Source organism: Petaurus breviceps, unplaced genomic scaffold (genome assembly GCF_028583685.1).
Source record: "Petaurus breviceps papuanus isolate PSGF00001 unplaced genomic scaffold, PetGlider_PUasm1.0 190, whole genome shotgun sequence".
Taxonomy (NCBI): Eukaryota; Metazoa; Chordata; class Mammalia; order Diprotodontia; family Petauridae; genus Petaurus; species Petaurus breviceps.
Genome location: NW_027185810.1, coordinates 1,347,209 through 1,355,748, shown reverse-complemented (window position 1 = coordinate 1,355,748; position 8,540 = coordinate 1,347,209).

Genomic DNA, 8,540 nt, shown 5'->3' with positions numbered 1-8,540 from the left:
CAAACTCACCCAAGACTCTTCTTCATTTTTATTTTTTTTTAAATTGTCTATAACAATTTTTATTGCTATAAAAAATTGGAATTCTGGGAAGGGAGAGGAATATAAAGGGAAATTTAGGTAATATAAAAACAGAAGATATCAATAAAATTTTAGTTTATAAAAAAACACATTGGTAACTTGGAAAGGTAGCAATTTCAATTTAATGATTAATTCAAAAGTCAAAATTAAAAGGGGTGAGAAGTGAGAGAGGAAGTGAAGGTAAGAATTCTCTTATTATAGGAATTCTTATTATCCAATTTATGATACACAATGGACAACCCATAGAACTAAATCTTGCACAATAAGTTGCGCCTAGAATTGAACAAGAGGAAGAAAATGAAATGGGTTGTCTTTCAAAATTCACACAGTGCTTTTGAGGGCCCTGAACTTCACCTAAAACAAAGAGTAATCTTTTTAAAACTAATGTGCTTCTGATGATGCTGTATAGAGGAAAGTTATGAATTCTTGTAACATTTAAAGAAGTAAAACTGAAATTCTAATTGATTTTTCTATTGACAAAATAAATGGACATTTGAACTGAAAGTTGTCTTTCATTTCCTAAAAATATTACCCACTCAAGTTTAAATCATAGAACTTAAATCTGCATTGGATAAAAGAAATGGAAAAAAAACATCCTTACCTCTAGACTGCTATATTTCCCTAAGTTGGGAAGAGGACTACTTATGTTGTAGGACAAAGAATATTTCCCACTCAGCAGTAGAATCCTTCAGAGAAACGGCCTTTGAAACACGGAATTTCATTTACAAAATGAGTTGGTAAGAGACCCTTGGGTTTTTAATTTCACTTACACCCTAGAACCATGCTTCCCAATACATGGGCTGCAGCCATCAGAGTTACTGCAATAGATCAACAAATCATATGTGAATAAATAAATAAGCACCTTCTGGAAACTAAAATGTCTTATACATATGTAACACTTCATAAGCATAGCCAGACTAAGGACCTCATTGGAGCAAATATTTTGGATGATAGTGAGACATTTTGGGAATTGAAGGCATTATTCTCCATCCTAGCATGTCATTCAAAATATCTGTCCCAAAACATTTATCCTGAGTAGCCTATTTACAGAATTTTATGCATGTATATTGCTATTTTTCAAATTATGTGAACACATGATAATTTTTTTAAAGTTTTATTTTTTTAATAATTAAAGTTGAGGGTCACACAAAAATGTTATAGAGACATACAAGTAGATAGGACCTCTAATTTCTGTGGTATCAGAAAGTCATGGTGATGCAATTTCCTGTGCCAATGGAAGTCAGTTCCTGCTCTGCAACTTGTAGCCTTAGAAAGTTGCCTAAAGTTTCCTAAATGACCTTTACTTGTTCAGTCACATAGACAGTGTAGTGAGAGTACTTTAGAGTGTTATATAAATACTTTGCACTAACCAATTGCAATTAATGAGCAGGTAAACCCAAGCACCCTAGAGAATGTCCTGATTCCCCCAAACCATTGGCTCTACTCGCAACACACATCCTTAACCCATCATCTAGGGAATCAGCCCTTGTGGAGATGGTAACTGGCAACAACATCCACAAGTGGTACAGCCCGTCTTCTCCACAGCCAAAGCTACTGAAGACCAGGAAAAGTCCTTGGCACTGCCAAATGTTTCTATGTCAGAAATTTGAATTTTCGGTGACAATAGCATTTTATTTTTTTCATTAATTTATTTTTCATTTTCAACATTCACTTCCACAAGATTTTGAGTTTCAAATTTTCTGCCCATCTCTCCTCTCTCCCCACCTCAAGATAGAGTGCATTTTGATTACACCTTCCCCCAATCTTCCCTCCCTTCTATCATACCACCCTCCTTCTCTTATCCCCTTCCCTTCGATTTTCCTATACAGCAAAATAGATTTCTATACCCCATTACCTATATATCTTATTTCCCAGGTGCACGTAAAAACAAGTTTTAACATTCGTTTTTAAAACTTTGTGTTCCAGGGGCGGTCAGGTAGCGCAGTAAGAGCACTGGCTTCAGTGTTGGGATGACCTGGGAATCGAATCCAGGCTCAGACATTTAGCACCGACCCAGAAACAACTGGCCGTGTAACCTTGAGCAAGTTACTTAACCCCGATTGCTTAAAAACAAAACAAAACAAAACTTTGTGTTCCAAATTCTCTCCCTTCCTCCCTCCCTACCCACCCTCATTGAGAAGGCAAGCAAATTTGATATAGGCTATACATGTGTAGTCATGCAAAACACTTCCATAATAGTCAAGTTGTGAAAGACTATATTTCCCTCCATCCTATCCTGCCCCCCATTTATTCTATTCTCTCCTTTGACCCTATCTCTCCTCAAAAGTGTTTGCTTCTGATTACCCCCACTCCCAATCTGTCCTCCCTTCTATCATTCCCCCCCTTTCTTATCCCCTTCCCCCCTACTTTCTTGTAGGGTAAGATAGATTTCCATACCCAATTGAGTATGTATGTTATTCTCTCCTTAAGCCAAATCTAATGAGAGTAAGATTCACTCATTCCCTCTCACCTCTCCCCTATTGCATTCCATTGTAAAAGTTTTTTCTTGCCCCTTTTATGTGAGATAATTTGCCCCATTCTACCTCTCCCTTTCTCCTTCTCCCGGTATATTCTTCTCTCTTAGCCCTTAATTTTATTTTTTGTATATCACCCCTTCATATTCAACTCACTATGTACCCTCTGTCTGTACATATATATCACACACAAAATACACACACACACACATTCCACATTCCTTCCAACTACACTGAGAAAGGTCCCATGACTTACAATTATCATCTTTCCATGTAGGAATATAAATAGTTCAACTTTAATTTTGATTTCTCTTTCCTGTTTATCCTTTCATCATTCTCTTGAGTCATGTATTTGAAAGGCTAATTTTCTATTCAGCTCTAGTCTTTTCATCAAGAATGCTTCAAAGTCCTCTATTTCATTGAATGCCCATTTTCCCCCCTGAAGAATGATACTGTTTTGTTTGGTAGGTGATTCTTGGTTTTAATCCTAGCTCCTTTGACTTCTGGAATATCATATTCTGAACCTAGCAATCCCTTAATGTAGAAGATGCTAAATCTTGTGTAATACTGATTGTGTTTCCACAATACTTGAATTGTTTCTTTCTGGCCTCTTGCAGTGTCTTCTCCTTGACCTGAAAACTCTTAAATTTGACTACAATATTCCTAGGAGTTTTCCTTTGGGGGATCTCTTTCAGGAGGTGATGGCTGGATTCTTTCCATTTCAATTTTCCCCTCTGGTTCTAGAATATCAGGACAGTTTTCCTTGATAATTTCTTGAAAGATGATGTGTAGGCTCTTTTTTTGATCATAGTTTTCAGGTAGTCCAGTAATTTTTAAATTATCTTTCCTGGATCTATTTTCCAGGTCATTTTTTTTTTCAGTAAAATATCTCACATTGTTTTCTATTTTTTTCATTCACTTGGTTTTTATAATTTCTTTATTTCTCATAGAGTTGTTCGCTTCCATTTGTCCATGTTAATTTTTAAGGAATTATTTTCTTCAGTGAGCTTTTGGACCTCCTTTTCCATTAGACAAATTCTGCTTTTAAAGGTATTCTGCTCATTGGTTTTTTTGGAACTCTTTTGCCATTTGGATTAGTCTATTTTAAGGTGTTTCCTTCACTATTTTGGGGGTCTCCTTTAGGAAGCCATTGACTCATTTTACAAGATTTTCTCACGTCACTTTCATTTCTCTTCCCAATTTTTCCTCTATCTCTCTTACTTGATTTTAAATTCCTTTTTAAGCTCTTCCATGGCCTGTAACCAATTCATATTTTTCTTGGAGGCTTTGCATATAGAAGCTTTGACCTTGTTCTCTTCTTCTGGTTGTATGTTTTGATCTTCTTTGTCACCAAAGTAAGATTCTATAGTCTGAGAGGTTTTTTTCTTCTGTTTGCTCATCAAGACAATTACTTGATTTTTAAACTCTTTGTTAATGTAGGACTCTGCTTCCAGTGTGGAGGGTGTACTTTCCCAAGCTTCAGGAGGTTTTGCAGCTATTTTCAGAGATACTTCTAGGGACCTGTAAATTTTAAATTCTTCTAAGGTGGTATGATCAAAAGAGGCGTTTACTCCTCTCCTGGCCTGCGCTCTGGTCTATGAATGACCACAAGCACTCTTTTCTGCCTTGGAACTGTGAGGATTACATCTCCACTGCTGCCACAAAATCTGCCATGCCAGAACTCCTCGCCCCAGGACCACCACCCAGAACTGCAAACCCAAAATCCAAGCATGGGCAGAGCAAGAGAATCCTGCTTCAGTGCCAGCAAAGAGTTCCTTGAAATCCCCCTGTGTTTAGCTGCTCAATTCCCTCGCTGCCTGTGGGCCAAGAGCTCTAGAAGCAGCCCTGCTACCTGGGGTCAGACTGAACTCCTCTCTCACCCAGGTCCAACAGACCTTTCCTACCACCATAGCTGCCAATGATTCAGTCCCTGTGGCCTGCAACAGGTTTTCTGGGGTCTGGTCTGTGTTGGCTCATTTTGTGCTGAACTGTGCTCCTCTCTCAGAATGGTGCAACAGACCTTTCCTGTCAATCTTCCAGGTTGTCTTGGGCTGGACATTTGCTTCACTCTGTCATTTTGTGGGTTCTGCTGCTGTATAATTTGTTTAGAGTCATTTTTTACAGATATTTGGAGGAGTCTGGGGAAGAGCTCAAGCAAGTTCCTGCTTTTACTTCACCATCTTGACTCTGCCCTTTCTCACTAATTGTTAATTAATTAGAGTCATCCTCAGGAACACCCACTCTTCTGGAAGCACATAAACTGTGATTCTACCACCATGAAGGTCTTTGTTATTTGAGAGTGCCACTGATCTGTATCAATAATATGCTAGCATTGTTAATAAAATGATTAATTACTCAGAAACCATGTCTCTCAAACCTTTTAAATGTCATAGAGATGGCTGACTGGAGGTCAGAAGAGAGGTTATGACTAGATAAGTGGATTTAAGAATCATCTGCTGAAATGATAATTGAATCCATGGGAATGGATTATATCAAGTACAACAGTATGAAGAAGAAGAGTTCTTTCAGCCTTAGTGGCATGACCTGGATGAAGATCAGCAAGGGAGATTAAGTAGTAGTCAGGTAGGTAGGAGAATATGGAGAGAGCTGTTTCTAGGGGAAAAAAACCTATAAAGAAGACAGTATCAAGACTAAAGTGATCAACAGTATAAAAGGTTGCAGAAAGGTTAAGAGGACTGATAAAAGGTCATTAGATTAGCAATTACGAGATTATCAGTAACTTTGGAAAGAGCAGTTTAAGCTTAATGTGGTTGGAAGCCAGACTATAGTTGGTACAGAAAGTAAAAGGAAAGTAGAGACATCTACTATTGACCTCAAGGAGTTTAGCCACAAAAGGGAGAAGAGATATATGTCAATAATTATTTGGGGTGGATCAAGTGAGGGTTTTTTGAGGGGGGAGACATAGGCATGTTTGTAGGTCATAAAGAAACAACAGGGAGAGAGTAAAGAAAAGTTAAGGTGGGGATGATAGAGGGGACAATCTGCTGAAGGAGACAAAATGGAAGGGGATTGCTTGTGTAGGTAGAAGGGTTTGCCTTGTCAAAGAGACCCTCCCCTTCATGTGGAATAGGATGGAGGAGACAGTGACAGAAAGCATCTGGGTGAGGTGAGATGAGGAGGAGGAAAGATGGAATTCTCAGTAAATGTTGCTAGTTTTTTCAGTAATGTGAGGCAAGGTTCTTAGCTGAGAAGACGATTGAGGAGGTGGGAAACCAAAAGAGGTTTGGGGAGGGAGGAAAAGGTTTAGAAGAAGTTGTGGTGAGGGAGACAGTGAATTAGGGACAATGCAACAATGAGGGCTCGGTAGAAGTTATATAACAAGTTTGTAGTGGGTCCAGTCTGCATAGTTAGTGATTTTATCCAGCTTTGTTCAGCAGTATGTGAGAAGCAGAGGCATTTGATAGTCAGAGTGATCAAAGGCTGAGGTTTGGCAGGGAATGATTGGTGATATCTTAAGGATTCCAGGGACTCAAGAAAAGACAGCATAGAGATGCACTGAATCACCAAAGGGTCAAGATTGGGAAAGGAAGAGAGTGTAGCTAGTGCATGGGGTGATAGCCTGAGAGATAACTGAGGTGTTAAGGGATTTGAGATCACAGTGTGGAGGAAAAACAGGGTTTGGCATTGCAAATGCAGAGGGATAGGGGAAATGACATTAGATTGTGTTCAGATATGGGAATCTCAGAGTTCATGAACATAGTAGAAGAATATTTGTAATGGCAAGATTAAGATTAGGACAATCTTTTTTAGTGACTAAGGTGGGGCGGAATAATAGGTCATATGAAACGAATAAGTTGGTGACCTCTGAGGTTAGGGTGCTTGAAAGAGTATCAGTATTCATGCTTATATGCCCTGATATGAAAGAAGTTGAGGAGGAAAGACAGAATAAGCCAGGCATTGAACTCACTGAGAAAAGTATCCTAGTAGTCAGTAGACAACAGCTACCAGAATATTAATTGAGTGGAAGATATGGATTGAGTGAAGCTCAAAGGAGGAAAGGTTACAGAGTGATAATGGTAGGAGAGCCAGGAAGTGGTAATGAGGAGCAAAGAATATTCCAGTTTCCCACCTCAACCAGTAAGTTAGGGAAAAAATAAGTACTGTCATTGCTGGAAAGGGAGGTTGTGTCCCAGGAGGGAGACAGGTCTCATTGAGAGCCATTAGATGGAAGGAGTGGGAAAAGAAAATATTTAAGTTGAAAGCAATTTTGTTGTCTATGAAACAGGCATTCCAGAGAGCACAGTGAAAGGGGTGGCTTCAGAGCTGGGGATGGAGGTATTTAAAAAGAATGACAATTAGGGACTGGGGGATGGTATTGCAATGAAGACCTCTGGAGATCTAGAATCACTGGTACGGGGAGGGTATGAATATGGGGGAGTTTATTTATTATGAGTTTAGATAGAATCAAGGTATCAAAATGGAGTTCTCTCAGGACCTTACACAATTCAGGCAAAGAACCTAGTACTCAGAGCCAAAGGAATGGTGTTATTCCCCTTCCTCCAAGGCAGGAGATCTCACTGGATATTTGATGGACTGAATGGTCTTTCTCCTTTTCCTTGGATAGGAGTCTGTGACTAATGGAATGATTTTTCCTCTTGAGGAAGAAGACTAGAAAAGGAGAGGGGTGTGTTTGAGTTCGTGCATGCATGCATGCATTCGTGTGTGGTGTGGTGTGGTGTGTGTGTGTGTGTGTGTGACAAAATACAGTGAAGGCAGATTTGCCCAGGGCAACACAGCCAGGTATGTGTCAGAGGAGGCCTTAAATCCTGATCTTCCAGATTCTAAGACCAGCTCTCTATCCACTATGGCCTGATGTCACTATAGTAAATGATAATTTTTTTTTTTTTTCCCTTTTGGGGGGGGGGGGGAAGGTAGGGCAATTGGGGTTATGTGATTTGCCCAAGATCACACAGCTAGTTTTTGTGTTGTGTCTGAGGCCAGATTTAAACTTGGGTCCTCCTGACTCCAGGGCTGGTGCTCTATTCACTGTGCCCCCTAGTCACCCCGATAAATAACTTTTTTATTAATAAAATAAATTTAAAATGAAAGTTAAAGGGGTGGCCAGGTAGCACAGCAAGTAAGAGCACTGGCACCAGTGTGGGGATGACCTGGAGAATCAATTCCGGGCTCAGATACTTAGCACCACACCCAGAAATAACTGGCCATGTAACCTTGAGCAAGTTGCTTAACCCCAATTGCTTAAAAAAATACAATAAAGTTAAATCTTTAAGCCAGACCCAGGCTTGGACAAGATATTTGGCAATTCTGGCAAATGTCAAAAGGACCCATATAGTACAGTATCTCTACCCACTCCTAAATTTTTTTTGGGGGGGTGGTAATAGTGAAGACTGTGCTGTTCAGCTGGTGGGTTTGTACTGACAGAATTTATATTTTAGCCTAGTTTGTCCTTATTTAAGTCATAAATGGAAAGGAAATTCCATGTATTTGAGGAAAATACCCAGAACCCCTAAACTCCTGTACTCTTTGTCAAGCCTTACCTGTCTATGTAGTAGACTTTTGTATGTTCTCATGATTTTACCATACCTTTAATGTGGCCCTTTTCTGACTACAAGGAGATTGAAACTTTTCAGAGGCAATGAGATCCAGAGACCCAGCATCTTGAGGGGTCATATTCACTTCCAACACAAACTGAAAACACCATAGTTGCAATTCCCTGCTATGTGGCACTAGATATGACTGTTTTTGTCCCTAAATTGGGAATGTTGATAAACATATAGCCCCAATAATCTCTAATAAACACTAGAGGTTGATTTCAGGTACCCTTCTTAATTGGGCTTCCAATTGGTTTGCTATGCTCCAAGTTGTCACATTTTCATTGCTATGCTGCTTTAAGCCCAAGAACAAAAGTTATAGCATACTCGATGCCATCCTCAAACTTGGGGATATGCATCCCACCCTTGGTTTATTTCTAGAAATCAACTAATTAGGATCAGTGGATCAGATTTA